Raw genomic sequence first — 12,988 nt, 5'->3', positions numbered from 1 at the left:
AGGCAAAGAAGACATCACCACCTTATCCGGAAGCTGATAGCAGGAGTGGGACTTTTACTGGTGTTCTCAGGAAAATGTAAGGCCATGATGAGAAGTATAAATGTTTTACAGATGAGATCAGTCTAGGAGCAATCTCATTTTTTTCCACAAATACCAATAAGTTCTTTACTAGTCTTTTAAAAATGTTTTAAGTTTATTTATTTAGAGAGGGGGCAGAGGGAGAGAGAGAGAGAGAGAGAGAGAGAGAGAGAGAGGATTCCAAGCAGGCCCTGTGCTATCAGTGCAGAACTCAACTTGGGACTTGATTCCGCGACCCTGATCATGGCTTGAGCCGAAATCAAGAGTCGATGCTCAACCCACTGAGCCACCCAGGTGCCCAGGTGCCCCCTTTATCTTCTGGTCTTAATGGACAACTTTAAGTCCTTACTCTACCCACTCCTAACCGGCACTCTCCTCCCAGACACATGAATGTCCGAAATTCAGGGTCAGAGATGTCTCGAGAATTCCAGACTCCGCTTGTAATGTGTTTAAGAGACACCCTCAAGGGGCTATCCTGTAGATACTTGAAATATGCCTATCCAAACTCAAACTATTCGTTTCCCCCTTACTGCTCCACATACGCGCCCAAAGCAAAAGCAAATCAACAGACCAGTCACAACAAGGACAAAAAGAATAGAACTGTCTCCCCTCCTCCTATAGTTACTATTTTGTGCAGAAGGCGTCACTATCTGCACAATTCAAGCTGCAGGGCTCCCTAGGTGTAAGTGTTTGCTCTAGGAAGAGCCCGAGCCCTGTGATTGGACCTCGTTCCTCGTTCCAGATCTCTCCCTTGCCTTTCATCCTTAAATTCTTGTTCAACTCGTCTGGATCCTGGAAGGAACCTCGGAAGCTGCGTGCCTAGATGAGGACAGAGTAGAAGTCGCTGGATCGCACCCGTCAGGGCTGTCTCGTGCTCTCGCGCCCTCAGCGCCCTGCTTCTCAGAAGCCAGCTGAGCCCTCGGGCGGTGACAAGAGGAGGGACACGCTGGCGGTCGTTAGGCGGCGCCCTTTCCGTACAGAAGCTGGAAATAATGCAGAGCAAACAGGAAACAACTCCAGGGGCCGCAACTCCGACCCTCGTTGAGAGGCTGAGACCCCACTGAGCCGCAGACCTCGTTACAGCGGGTGCAGCCTGAGCTCGCCGAGCTGGGCGCGTCTACTTTCTCCGACGGAAATACAACGTGAGCCGCGCATGCGGTTTTCAGTTTACAGGTGATGCCGCCCCCTGCGGCTGGGGGTGTAGCTCAGTGGTAGAGCGCGTGCTTCGCATGTACGAGGCCCCGGGTTCGACCCCCGGCTCCTCCACCCGTGCTTTTTCCTCCGATATTACGTCGTTCCCGCTGCGTGGGGTTTGGTGCCGCCCGGGACGCGGGCGTTCTCGAAGAAACGCGGGAGAAGAAGGCACGGCCGCAAGGCCGCCTGAAGCCCCACGGGGCAGCCACATCCACGGGGACGTCTACCGCGGGTCTCACCTGGCAGAACCCCTGAAGAGCAGGGCAGGAAAGGGAAAGAACACGTCTGTGACGTTTCCTGGGTTTGAGGAGCACCATGCGGTCCAAGGCGCGGGGGCCGGGCTCCTCTGCTTCCAGCTCGCCCCCAGGGCGCCCCCCACCGCGCCCCCGCTTCCGGGGACGCCAGGACCGCGCCGGTGCGAACCCCGCCAGGCTCCCGCGGGGTGGGCAGTGGGCGCCTACCAGCCCTGCGGGAGTTTAAGCCGTAATTTGGGAGCCGGGGCGAGACGGTAAGGGACAGGTCCTGGGGTTGGCGGCTCGGTTATTTTATATTTTATTCCGAATCGGCGCGACTCTCGCAAGTGTACCCAGAACACACCCTCGAAGACCCCAACTAACCCCGCCACCCCCTCAACCAAAACGCCTCCTGGAGCTAAGTCTCGGGGACCCGGACATTTTGTTCTTAAACCTTTAGGTGGATTAACACCCCTCGGAGCACCACACCCAGAGTCCCGCGGGGACGGGGCCACCGGGGTCTTGGTGGGATGGGGCGGGTGTACCAAGGTCCTGTGTTCACACAGACCAACACTTGTTACAGAGACGGCGCGGACGGCGCAACCGGGAGCATCTCTGCGAGGCGCCCGTCTCCCGCGCGAGCCCCGTGGGTGAGCGCACCAGCCTTCGCCTGCTCCTTTTGTGTTTTCAACCGGGGCGTCGAGAAATCTGAAAGATGGTGCCTAAATCCCCTCCTTTGGAAAAACTAAAAGCACGTTCCTCATCGCTCCTCCAGGATCTCGAGAGGGAGCAGGGTCCCATCCCCCCCCCCCCCCCCCCCCCCCCACACACACAGCTGGGTTTCCTCCTGGGCTCGCGCCGCAGACGGACCCTGTACCAGCGAGGCCACAGAACTTCCTGCCACGGCCATCGCTGGGCTGTGGTCATCCAGGCGTGTTGGCGACACGCTGCTGGTGAAATTACCTGAGCAAAGGCTGAGCGAGCGAGCGAGCGTCCCTTGTGATTCTTCCTCCTGACTCCCGACTGGGCGCAGGAACCAGCAGGGGAAACCGCTGGGACCACCCTCCTCCATTTTGCCACGCGCGGGTTCTCCGGGCACGATCCTGCTCCTGCTCTTTATGGCCTTGGCCTCGCTGTGATTGGTGTGGAGCCCTGGAACTGCCTCAGGGAAGCTCTCGGGCAGCTGCTAAATAAAAGTCAAGACAGACAGTAAGTCCCCCTCGGGCCATGTAATTCACGAGGGCATCCCTATTTGGGATACACTTTTTCCAGGGGGAGGGAGTAGCTGACCCCAGAACCTAGAAGCCGCAGACCCGGACATGCATGGCCCACCTCAACTCAGGTTGGAACCCCAAACGTGCGGCTCCTCCTCGGGGCAGTCTGGCTGTATCACAGATTTCCCGCATCAGTACCCCGGGGCCTTTGCACCGCCAAAGCTTCTCGCTGTCACCCGGGCAGGAAATGCTACAAGAAGGGCACAAAAGGGCAGAACCCGAAACGTTGCCTCAGGGAACTTAGACCCAGATGGAAAGAGGGTACAGATCCCACGTAAAAACCAGTATGTGTATGCTGTCACATCGGGTCAGGACCCGGGCCTGGGCCTCGCCTTCCGGAGACCCACAGCGAGGCACCAGGGAGGCGCTCTGGACGCAGAGCAAGGACCTCTTCTGAGCAGGTTCACAGTCACAACAGCCCCCCCCCCCCCCGGGGGTTGTGGACAAATATTCCAACCTCGATCACCACAGCGGCTTCCCTGCTGTTGTTGGAAGTGATCCCGGATGGTCGGTTCTCCTGTCACTTTCCATCGGGCTCTCTTGTCCCCGTGCGGAACCTGTACCTTCCTGACTCTCTCCTTTGACCGCGTGTCGCTCTCCGGCTCACCCCTGCGCTCCTCTGCCCGGAATCGCCCGGCGACGCTCCGTCGTCGCTGGGAAGTGGCCGGAGCGCGCGCCCGGAGGGAGACGACCTTGAGGAGGAAGGCGGTGAATAACCCCGTCGCCCCGAGGTGACCTGTGGATCGGAGACAAGGTGTTGGAGCAGGACTCAGCGGCTGCCGACCCCCTGGGGACCGTGCGGGGACTTGGCGACGGCGCGCATCCCCTTGTCCCCGGACGGCTCCGGTGCGCGCTGACCCCCCCCCCCCCCACGGGCGGCGGGTGTAGGGGGGCGTCCATAGGATCGAAGCGCCTCCCCAGACCTCTTTGTCCACCGCGAAGGTTCCAGAATCGCCAGCCTGGAAAGCGCGGCCGCGGGAGCTGAAGGGAGCGGAGCTGCCCGAGGAGGCGGCACGGGGGCGAGCGCGGAAAGGAGGGGGCGGTGGCGCAGGACTCGGAGAGGAAAAAAGGGGCAGAGGGGCCGCGGGGTGGGTCTCTGCACCCGCATCTCCACCAGAGCGCAGGCTGCGGTGCGGGGTGGGGGCGGGGGGGGCGCCTCGTCTCTGTTCCCACCCGCAGGTTCCCGTCCTCCTGCGAGAAGTGGGCTCAACCCCGGGTGCCCCACGGGAACGCGTAGCCCCCTTTGCCCCGGCTGTCAGGGCTCTGGGGGCGGCTCGCTACCTCTGGGGGTAACGTTCCCGCTGCGGGTTCAGGGGGCCTCCGAGGCACCCGAAGCCCCTCCCCTGGACGCAAGCCTAAACACCCGTCACAGGAACGAGCTGGGGTCCCAGCGCCCGGGGCTGCTGACCGGCCGACCTTTTGCTGCCCAATCAAGATTCTGGGGGGTGGGCGGGGGTGCAGGGGCGAGTGGGGACCGGACGACCGGCAGGACAGGTGTCTCCTGGGCCAGCAGTGTGTCCACTGAGGCAAGCACAGCTGAGGGAAACGGGGGGCGGGGTCTGAGGTAGTTTCTCCAAAGGCCTCCTTGTCTTTCTTCTTCCCACTTCTTAGTAATAATTACGAATAAATCTTAGTAATAACGAAAGCGGTCCCGTGCTCTCCCTTCGGGTGGATTCTGTACTGTGCGAAGCAGTCTGGTCGGGAGATTAAGGGACAACTAAAGTGCACGCTTTGCGGAGACGGAAAAGTGCGGGGCCGAGCTACCCGGCTCCAAACGCCTGGAGGTGCCGGGGATCGAACCCGGGGCCTCGTGCATGCTAAGCACGCGCTCTCCCGCTGAGCTACACCCCCTCGGGGGCAGGGGTTTCGGGAATGGCCACTGCACCGTCTGGATCAGTTGGCAGGTCCTTCCACCTCCGAAATCTTCGGACTGAATCCTGCCTCGCAGCTGCGCCCGGGGAGAAACGCGTCCGGAACCGAAGGCCCCCACCTTCCTCCCAAGGCGGCCTGCTGAACCTTCAGATCCCCCTTCTCAGAAAACGTCCTTCTCTGCCCACGAAGCCACCAGACAGACAAAAGGTAGCGCGGGGACACAAGGACGCACCCCGTGGGCACCCTGGAGACGATCGGCTCCGGTGTGGACTTGGGACAAGAGGGAATTCATTCACAGCACGCGACCCGCCACACGCGACAAGGGTGTGTGTTGGCCACGTTCAGCACCGCTTTGGAGACGCGACAGCGCCTCTGTTCGGGCGCCGCGGTGGCTCTGGTTTTGAGGACAACACACGAGAGGACACGGCCCTGCCCCGACCGCGTCCCTGCACAAGCTTTCTGCGCACCGAGGGGAGCCTGAGGACGCTGGGAGCAAACTGCGACACAAACGCTCCCTCTGTGACCCCTCCCGAGGCCCGCGCGTCCCCGACTGTGCTCAGTCCCCGAGGCGCGGAGTCGTCACTTCCCACCTTTACGCAAAATTCGGTGCAAATGTTAACGCAGATGCGAGTTTTGGAGAAAATCCTAAACCCTCTGGCCGGAGAGGGGACGGGGAGGAGCGGACAGGTGCCCGCAGAGGTCACGTTGTTACCGCCCTGGAGAGGCCCAGGGCTTCGACCTGGACCCAGCTGAGGAGCGGACCCGCGGAGGGCTGGAACAGGGCGAGCGCAGGGGAGATGATGGAGGAGAGAAGAGGCCGCGAAGAGGAGGAGAGGAAGAGGGGGAGGAGGAGGAGGAGGACGAGGAGGAGGGGGAGGGGACCGGGAGGAAGAGGAGGGCAGGAGGAGGGGAAGGAGGAAGATGGGGGGAGGAGTTGGGAGGGGGGGAGGAAGAAGATGAGGGGGAGGAGGGGGCGGAGAAGGGGGAAGACTGAGGAGGGGTGGTTGGGGGATAGGCCTGGGGGTGGGGGGAGACCGGGAGCATGTGCAGGTAGAAAGTGACCGAGGCCCGGTCCCGCCACGCGGTCTCCAGGCCCCGAGGAGGGAGGTTCGGAGAAGGGAAGTCCCTTCGGCTGGTTTTGCCGAAGGTCCTGGGACCCTGAGAGTGTCCCGCGGCCTGTGTCGCGGCGCGCGGAGGCCGCGCATTTCCAGGGCGCAGCCCGGGTCGAGGATCCGCACCAGGGGCCGGGGTCCTGGGATTTGGGGGCGCCACGATGTACGCACCCCACGTGGAAGCAGCGAGTCTAGAAACACGTTGTAACCCGGTTTTCTGCTCGCGCATCTCACTGGCAGCGACGGGTTTTTAGCGCGTTTGGGTTTCAAACACAAGGACGAACGGAGGTGGGGGCGGGGTTCAGCAGTGAGTAAACGGTGTGGTTGGAACGGAGACTAGACACCGCCGCGCTCCCGAGCTTGCCAGGTGCGCACAGGCCCTGAGCTGATCCACTGCTAGCCTCGTGCGCATTCTTTCACTTCCCACGACCTCTCGACCTCTCCGAAACTCTTGTAGGCCGACGGCTGAGCCCAGGGGCGGGGCGCCCTGGCACTTTTCCACCCACACAATTGCCGTTTTGTTTTACCCCGCGCTGGATGGAAGGACACCTGCACAGAAATCAGGGGCACCCGCGCCCCAAGTCACCCTCGTGTCAGTGTGGTCGCTGAGGGGGACAGAGCTCGGTTACGCGCGCGCATTCACCCTGCGGAGGAATCTTGGCTCTAAACCCTTTTAAACACTCTCTTCTCTTGTATGTCCCGACAGAAGTCATTTTTATTTTGTAAAAGGCGTTTTATTTTAGAACAGTAATAGATTTTCAAGAAAAAACCCCTGAGAATGTTAGAGATTTCTTCTATCCCAGCATCCAGTGTCGCTTATGATTCTCTAACATTAAGGTGATATATTTGCTAAATTAATAAACCAATTGATATATTTTATTAAATGAATTCCGTAGTCTATTCAGATTTCCTTAGTTTTTAGCCTAATAGCCTTTGTCCGATCCACAATAGACATTACATTTACTTGTATGTGTCTTCAGGGTTGTTGTTGTTGTTTTTTTCTGCGACAGTTTCTTAGATTTTTCTTGGTTTTGATGACTGTATTAATCAGGGCTCTCCAGAGAAACAAAGCCAGTAGGATACATAGAGATTGTCAAAAATCCAGAAACAGTAAAAATCAAAGCCAGAGCAGTGAAATCGTATTTAGTAAGGGTTTACTGTGCACCAGAAACAGTTCCTGAACTCAGTCTTCAGTTCCAACACTGATAAGAAGCTCAGGGGCATGACATCACAAGACGGCTTATAGAGTGAAAATGAGGTTGTTGTTTAACCTTTAAAATGACCGGTTATTACATCGGGGGGTTCAAGACAGCAGGAGATGGTTAAAAGTGATGATCTTATACCATTTTAGGAAGATGACAAGCTTCTTTTATGATTATTAGAGACATTTACAGGAAATAACCTCCATTAAGTTTTACTTGTATTCATGAAATAAGCTAGATTTGGGTTCACTTATGTGGTTTGCAGGGTTTTGTTTGCTTGGGGGATTTTTGAGGGTATTCTCATTTTATTTTATTGTAACAAGATATATGTAAGAAGAGATTTCATGTGGGAATTGGCTCATGTAGTTGTGGAGGCTGAGAAGTCCTATAATCTGCCATCTACATGCTGGAGAATCAGAAAACCCAGTGGCATCATCAGTCCCAGTTGGAAAGCCTTCCAACCAGGAGCTCAGGATGTCTGAGAATGTAGATTTTCAACATGTAGATTGAACTGTAGATTTCCCAGCTCAGGCGAGAGACAGTCTCCTCTCCTTTGCCCTTTTGTTCCTCTTGGGCCCTCATTGGTGGGGGCAGGTCTGTTCACTCAGTCTACTGAATCAAATGCTAACCTCTCCTGGAAACACTCTCAGACACACACAGAAATAATGTTTTAGCACTTCTCCCGGCATCCCTTAGCCGGGTCAAGTGGACACACAAGATTGGCCATCACAATGACTTTGATACTTTAGAGGAACTCTGGTGAGGTATTCGGTAAGATGCTCTCTGCTGGAATTGTCTGCTCTTTTGGACATGATTAGGCTGGGGCGCTGAGTTCTGGGGAGGAAGACCACAAGGTATAAATATTTATATATTTATAGATCTATCTACATATATTTTTCATCACATATTAAGGGTATATATGACTAGCATGACTTATCATTGTTGATGTTAAAGGAGAACTTTTAAGGGTGGCTCAGGTCATGATCTCACTGTTCACGAGTTCAAGCCCTTCAAGCCCTGCGTCGGGGTCTGTGCTGACAGCTGGGAGCCTAGAGCCTGCTTCGGATTCTGTGTCTCCCTCTCTCTCTGCCCCTCTCCTGTTCTTGCTCTCTCTGTCTCTCAAAAATAAATATGTTTAAAAAGAGAGAACTTTTAAAAAATACTGTCTTTGGCATCTTCGAAGCAACTGCTGGACTACACCAAATATTTTTCCCACACTTTGTAGAGAAAAATCCCAAAAGTAATGAGCTGTATTTGCTGTGTCCCACATCGTTAGTTAGCAGAAAAATAATTGTGATGCTTTCTGTTACAAATTCCTTAGTTCAAAAGAGAACAAAAACCCAGCTAAGTTAATTATATAAATAATTGTATATAATTAATTATTACATATAATGGGTAAATGCTTTTTAATTTAAATACACTTTTTCTCGTAGGCTCCATGCCCAATGCGGGGCTTGAACTCACAACCCCAAGATCGTGAGTTGCATTCCCCACCCACTGGGTGAGCCAGCCCCCCCCCCCAGGTGTTTTAATGTAAATATATTTGAGCTACTGTGTACAAATCTCAGATTGGAGTGGGAAGTTTCTTGAATCAGAAATGCCAGAGAGGCTCTAGCTTAATGATTTCAAAATTAGTGAACTTTCTCTTGCCAATTGTTAGGTTTTTCAAAACTGCCCCAAAATGACACTGATACTTTATGAAAGATGTGTAGCACAGGCTGATTTCTCTGGGCTTCAGTACCGACATACGACCCCAGTATCTCTATATGTGTTCTCTGCCATGTAACCAAACCTTTCTTGTACTTTTTCACTTATGTTCTCATGACTCCCTGCTCACCTCACAAGAAAAGCAATGATCCAATGTTCCTTGTCTTTGCAGCCGCGTGGTCCTAGGTCCTACTCTGTAGTCTTTGCTACCACACAGGACGGCTGTTTTGCTAAAAGGAAGACAAGATAAGACAGAAAAAAAGGGGGGGGGGAGAACTCACCGTATTTCCATCAAGAAGCAAACACCTACCCAACACTTACAAGTTCACCTTGAGTTCTATTTTTCAGTAACATTGAAGAATGGAACAGAGAGGGAAAGATGAAAGGAGAGGAAAAATAAAGTGCCTAACAGACATAGTTGTTGAGTCTAATTTTGAGTCACGAAACAGACACTAAACAGAGAAGCAGAGATGTTCCAATGGAGCTCCCCTACCTCTCTCTTTGCTTCTGGCTCCCTCCCCCACCCTTCCATTCGGCACCACCAAAACCTGGATCCCAAATCTTTCTGGGTGAGTGGTAAGTGTGTGAGTGGGTGGTGGAAAACGGCAATGCTTAAGGGATAGGAAGTCGTCCAAAAGTGAAAGTTACAAATCATGTGAACAGTTGAAGAAGCAGTTGAAATATTGATCCTTCTGAGATTAGATCAGAAGGGACAGCCTGGGGCTGACTTGGTCCCTGGTTCAGAACCAAGTTTTGGTAAGATGACGCTGGTCTTGGTCAACATCAAGTCCTGTCCTTCACACCTTTTCCCACAAATCACATGATGGAAAAGACCAACACTGTGCGCTTGTAATAAAGACAAATAATGGAAAGATTAGAGAATAATTGACTTACTGGCTTTGACTAAATTCTCAGGGAAAGTTGGATCCCTGAGCCCGGATAGTTCAGTCTGAGAAGTAACAGACAGACACTCACTATGAGTGTTCAGATTTCAAGGGCCTCTTCTGGCCTCAGTATCCCCGACCCCTGGTATTTCTTACTCTTGCATAGAAGCCCTTTGAAACCCGGCTTTCCAGAGAAGCATTAACAGTTGGCTTTTCCACCCCTCGCCTCCTTTTCTGGGCCATTATCAGCCAGTTCTAGTGAGGGGCTTTAAGCCGGGAGATCCAGGGCGCGACAATGTTGGTGACTATTCATTCACTAGTGCTTTACTGCTATCTTTACTGATTAGAGGCCACTAGCAAAATGCAGGCTGTTGGTGACTCACTGGCACACAGGCTTGCCAGTTTCCAAAAGACTTCTTTATGTTTCTGAAAACTTTACAAAAAGCTTATAAAGACTAACTTTAGGTTTCTGAAGAAACTTTAGGTTTCCGAAGACTTTACAAAAAAGCTTATAAAGACTAACTTTAACTTCTCAGGGGTCCTTCCCATTGCGAGTCAAATGAAAGAGTTACCGTTTCTTGTCCAGCAAGAAAGCAGCGACCACGAAGGGACTCGAACCCTCAATCTTCTGATCCGGAATCAGACGCCTTATCCATTAGGCCACGCGGCCAGCCCATGGGGGAAGGGTTTCCAAACCCACAAGCTGAGATGTCTCCCTTCTAAGATTTAATTTTGTAGCTGGAGGAGGATTTAATTATCAGCCTTCAAACCCCCCTCCCCCCCCCCAAAAAAAAGGAACAAAACCCCATCCGGGATCGCTAACAACCATTCCTTAGAACAGGTGCACGGAGGGGGACAGAGGGATGTGATTCCTCCAAGGTCTCTGCCTCAGTCGCTGGCAAAGACCACGCGTGGGGGGGGGGATTTGCGGGGGGAGAAATAAGAGCCCCAGGGTCGCTGACCCCAGGGTGGGGGAGCGCCCGGGTTTGGTCGGCCCTGCCCTTCGGGCTTCCTCCGGGGAAAGGCGGCCGCCGCGTCCTGCTTTCGCACGCTGGAGACACTTTACCACAACTCATTCGTGCAGGCGGCGTTAACAACCTGACCCTGCACCCTCAAGGGCAGGGGTCACCCCCAGTGGGGCGGGGTGCTGGTCCCCGATCTCCGTCGGAGGCTGGCTCAGGTGCCTTGTGCTGACTCCCGAAGTGCTCCAAGGTGGGGAGGGGGTAGGGCGCAAACCGCGTGCACGGGCGTCGGCCTCCTGGACCCTAACGGCCCAAGGGCTGCCCCATTCCCGGCACCCCCCGCGCATCGACCCCCCGGAACCACCGGGGGCCACCTCGTGTGAAATGTGCGCGGCCCAGTTGTCGGGGTAGGACGGGTAAGAACCCCCCACAGCCACCACCACCTCCCGAAGTAAAGCAATGACAGATCCTCCCTGTTCCTTATCCTCTGGGTTTCTGGAAGAGTCCAGACAGACCACACTGCTCTTTCTTTTCCTGTGCCCAGCACCGTCTTTCCTCCACTAGTCCTCTCGCCTCTGCACCTGCCGGTCAGTTGCTGGATCCCCTGGGCAGGCAGGGTTAGGTCACGCTGAAGAACCGCTTTAGGCCATGCTCGGGATGGGATGTTCTGTCTTACCGAACTTGCCAGGATGAGTCGCCATTTCTGAGACCAGAGGAGGCTAAGCGTTAAGGCCTGGCCCCGGTGGGTCTGGTTGGACCAAGATGCTTCCAGATGTTTCCTATGCATCTGACTCAGTTGAACTCCTTTCTTTCTGGAGATGGGTTCAGTGAGAAGACTGGATGACGGTCCCTTGGATCCCCGTTTGGGGAGGCTCAGGGCACCGGCAGGAGGAACGGAACCACTTCACCTGCGGGAAGGAGGCCCGGCACCAAAGTTCCTGCGAACTCAAGCTCCTTCACAGGCTGAGAAGGGTCTCGGCTGCGGTTCCTCTAACTCTCCCTTGTGGATTTTGTGCTCAAGGAATAGCAGACAGAGACCTCAAAACGCCACCAAATATTTAAAAACTGGTATTTTTTGTTGTTGTTCAGTTTGGGGGAGGAACAAATTCACGATCCGCATAAGCAGCAGAGTAAGGCTGGTGGACTGGGCCAAACCGTCCACATTTCTTTCTTGCAGAGAAGGTGGCGACGTCAGGACACGAAGACGGGCACAGATGTTTTAAAAATGGTACTAAGCAGCCCGTAGGTAGCTTTTGAAAAACATAAACTTTTCTTTCTAGGGATGATACGATTTCCCCCAAAGCCATTCAATGCTTCTTTCTCTGAGAGTTTTATCCGATGTGCTCCAGGCAGCATTTCTCTAAAAATCTTAGAAATTTTCCATGAACTATTTTGTGAGGAATCCAAGGAGGACTGGAGAGTGTGGAAGTCGTATTCTTGCTGCATCTGTCTGGATATTTTGCTCGAGGACGTGGGTGGCAGAGGGTGTCCCTAGTCAGAAGAGGCCTCTGTAGTTTTGGAAAAGGGTTCTTCCTTCCTTTTTATTTTTATTTTTACTAAATCAGAGGGCCTGCCAAACCCTGGATCAAATATGCATTCACACCTTTAGAGCAAGAATCTCCCAATTTGGTCATGTCAGCCACTTAATTTAGGGCCTATTCTTGAGTTCTGAATTCGGAAAGCACAGCATGTCCTGTGAGTTGTGATTCGAACCATACATTTGCTCAATCCCGCAGGAAGAACGTCTGTAGCCCTGGAGATCTGGGCACTGACCCCACGTGCTGTGTGCGCAGCGGGCCGACAATGAAGGAAGGGATAAAGAAATGTCAGGTTTTCTATGCTACCTGCCACCTGCTTGCTCGCTGGTGCAGACACAGCTGGGGAAACAGGGAGAGGAAGTCGCCTGTGGCTACCTTTTCTGAACCTTTCTCTTTTCTCTTTCCTTTTTCTGATACCTTTTCTCTTTCCGCCTTGCTCTTTAATAAAGCTGAGACTGGAACCAAAGGTACAAGTGCTGGTTTACGTGGAGCTGGCTTGTTATTGCCTCCTGCTGGAGGGATCCTGAGTAAGCTGTATCTCTGTCCTCTCCTCAATCCAATATTCCCTGGGCTGGCTTCACCACAGTTCAGTGGTCCCAAGGCCCTTGGATACACCTTTACTTTCAATATGAGCAGCAGACAGTGAGAGAAGACTGAAGCAGGAAGAGATGGTGAATTTGGAGGGAGGAGAGGAGGAGGAGGAGGAAGAAGAGGGGGAGGAGTGAGGAGGAGGGAGGGGGAGAAGGCGAGGAGGGAGGAGGACAGGGGGGGAGGAGGAGGAGAGGGAGGAGGCGGAGGAAAGAGGAAGGAGAGGAGGGGGAGGACAGGAGGGAGGAGCAGAGGAGGAAAAGGGTACGAGGAAGAGGGGGAGGGAGGGAGGGAGGAGGAGGGGGAGGGAGGGAGGGAGGAGGAGGGGGAGGGAGGGAGGGAGG

General features: G+C 54.2%; 1 long non-coding RNA gene and 3 other non-coding genes across 4 annotated transcripts; 1 reads left to right on the top strand and 3 right to left on the bottom strand.

Moving 5' to 3' along the window:
- Window positions 1-220: 220 nt before the first annotated feature.
- Window positions 221-5,094, bottom strand: LOC125939416 (uncharacterized). Its single transcript, XR_007463040.1, has 5 exons — window positions 4,665-5,094; window positions 3,237-3,515; window positions 2,838-2,969; window positions 2,469-2,691; window positions 221-1,523 (listed from the first exon to the last, which is right to left on the bottom strand). It is a non-coding gene; the product is annotated as an uncharacterized LOC125939416 (long non-coding RNA).
- TRNAA-CGC (transfer RNA alanine (anticodon CGC)) lies at window positions 1,273-1,344 on the top strand. The gene has a single exon. It is a non-coding gene; the product is annotated as a tRNA-Ala (tRNA).
- On the bottom strand, window positions 4,559-4,630 carry TRNAA-AGC (transfer RNA alanine (anticodon AGC)). Its single transcript has one exon. It is a non-coding gene; the product is annotated as a tRNA-Ala (tRNA).
- Window positions 5,095-10,153: 5,059 nt separating the features above from the next.
- Window positions 10,154-10,226, bottom strand: TRNAR-CCG (transfer RNA arginine (anticodon CCG)). Its single transcript has one exon. It is a non-coding gene; the product is annotated as a tRNA-Arg (tRNA).
- Between the last annotated feature and the right edge of the window lie 2,762 nt (window positions 10,227-12,988).

The sequence above is a fragment of the Panthera uncia genome, assembly GCF_023721935.1.
Source record: "Panthera uncia isolate 11264 chromosome B2 unlocalized genomic scaffold, Puncia_PCG_1.0 HiC_scaffold_25, whole genome shotgun sequence".
Lineage (NCBI taxonomy): Eukaryota > Metazoa > Chordata > Mammalia > Carnivora > Felidae > Panthera > Panthera uncia.
This window is presented reverse-complemented; position numbering and strand designations above follow the sequence as displayed.